The sequence below is a fragment of the Scylla paramamosain genome, chromosome 15 (assembly GCF_035594125.1).
Source record: "Scylla paramamosain isolate STU-SP2022 chromosome 15, ASM3559412v1, whole genome shotgun sequence".
Taxonomy (NCBI): Eukaryota; Metazoa; Arthropoda; class Malacostraca; order Decapoda; family Portunidae; genus Scylla; species Scylla paramamosain.
Window position 1 is genome coordinate 4,263,512 of NC_087165.1, and position 2,500 is coordinate 4,266,011.

The following is a 2,500-nucleotide window of genomic DNA, read 5'->3' on the forward strand; positions in this document are numbered from 1 at the left end:
TACGAGGCAGTAGATAATAGTGATAGTTATGACATCTTATATCTGGACTTTAGTAAAGCGTTTGACAAGGTACCCCATCAAAGGCTCCTGAGAAAGGTTAGGGCACACGGGATAGATGGGAAGGCTGGATAGGGTCATGGCTAAGCGACAGGCGACAAAGAGTTGTAATAAACAGCTCTAAATCCGAGTCGGGTCATGTAATTAGTGAGGTGCCGCAGGGATCAGTATTAGGGCCATTGTTGTTTTTAATATATATCAATGACTTGGATAGTGGAATTAGTAGTGATGTTAGTAAATTTGCGGATGACAAAAAGATATATAGATTAATAAGATCAGAATCGGATGCCATCGCCTTGCAGGCGGATTTAGATAGGATGAATGAATGGACGGACAGATGGAAAATGCAGTTTAATATCAACAAATGCAAAGTACTTAGCGTAGGTAGAGAAAACCCACACAGTAGGTACACATTAAACAACGAAACTCAGGTAGGTTGAGGGTATGAAAAAGATTTAGGAGTTAAAGTTAGCTCTGAACTCCGTCTAGGGAAGCAATGTATAGAGGCAGAAACAGGGCAAATAGGGTATTAGGATAAATTTTTAGGAGTGTTGAAAGTAGAAGGTCCAAAGTAATATTAAAGTTATATTTGGCGCTGGTCAGACCTCATCTACACAACGCTGTGCAGTTCTGGTCCCCAGATTACAGGAAAGATATTAGAATTACATTACAGGAATTAGATATTAGAATCATTACAAAGGAAAATGACTAAAAGGATACAGGGGATGAAAAGTATTCCTTACGAGGCAAGATCCTTAGAGTGATGTAGGTTAAGGGGGGACCTGATAGAAGTCTCTAAGTGGTATAAGGGTTATAACAAGGAGAATGTAAGTAAAATTCTTAGGATCAGCAACCAGGATAAAACAAGAAATAACGGGTTCAAACTAGAAAAAATTAGATTTAAGAAAGAGATAGGAAGAAATTGGTTCTCAAATAGAGTTGTAGATGAGTGGAACTTGCTCAGTAATCATGTTGTTAGTGCTAAGACATTAGGGAGCTTTAAGAGAAGATTAGACGGGTTTATGGATGGGGATGATAGGCGGAAATAGGTAGGGTATATTTCATACAGGAACTGCCACGTGTAAGCCTGGTGGCCTCTTGCAGCTTCCCTTATTTCTTATGTTATGTTCTATACACAATTATGTCACAACCTTACTAAAATTCACAAACGGCTGGTATTTTTTTTTTCAATTCCTTTTACGGCAGACTTATTGTACTGTAGATAACATTCAGAAACGTTGCAGCGCCTTATCTCTACAGACTTCTAATAGCATATGGAAGAAGTAACTGTGATTCTCAACAGAGGAGTATTGAAGGTAACAACAGTCTAACAAGAATTTAAAAAGTGTGCAACATCTATGAAAAGAAAAGATGACACCAATGAGAGGCCGACTAGATTAATAATTTCTGTGAGCTTTGGAAACTTTGCGTCTTTTCAAATCAAATGATAATATAACAAGAAATTTGAATGTGTGCGTCATTTATGATTACAGAAAACATCCATGAGGACCCGACTAAATGTCTTCGTGGCCTTTGAAAAAAAAAAAAACAGTATTTCCTCAAATGTAATTATTACCAAACAAGAACTTTGAGAGTGTGCATCAATCATAAAAAAAAAAAAAAAAAAAAGATAAAAATCCTTGAGAACCCGACTATTCATCTTCGTGGCCTTTGAAAATGCCGTGTCTTCCACAGGCTAATAAATATCTAACATGAATTCCACACTCTGCACCGTTAATAAACAAAAAAACACGAAAGAGAAATCTACTTATCATCTCCGTGACATTTGAAAACAGTGCCTTCTCGAATCTAATGATTGTCTAAGAAGAATTTTGACAGTGCCATATTTGTAAAAAAAAAAAAAAAAAAGCACTCCACTAGACTAATAATCCATGACTAATAATTTTTGTAACTTTTGGAAACACAGTATCTTCCTGAATCCGAAGTTAGTCAAACAAAAATCTTTGATACTGTGCTCCACGTATGAAAAAAAAAAAAATGAAGTATGCAACATTCATTAATAAATAAATAAATAAAAAAAAAGAGAGAGAGAGAACCAATTTAATCATCTCCCAGGCCATTGAAAACGCTCTAGGTAAGATGAGAACCAGAAGCGTTTACAAAGACTAGCGACGCCGCGAAGAGAAGGCGGGGCAGAGCAGCGGGCAGCGAGGCGGATGGCTGCTGGCTGGTTGGTTGGTTGGTTGGCTGGGTGGCGAGGCAGAGAGGCAGCGAGGTGGAGGGTGACGCAGTGTCCGTGAGGCCGCCGCGGTGATGGAGCAGTAATCAGAGCTATTGGCGCCGTGAAATAACAGTCATATATCTGTCGCAGAGAGTTCCACAAACCGCGCGGCAGTAAACACGGTATCTTATGAATGGAGTTCCCGGTAGTAGTGCAGTGGTGGTGGTGGTGGTGGTGGTGGTCGTGTGTGTGTGTGTGTGT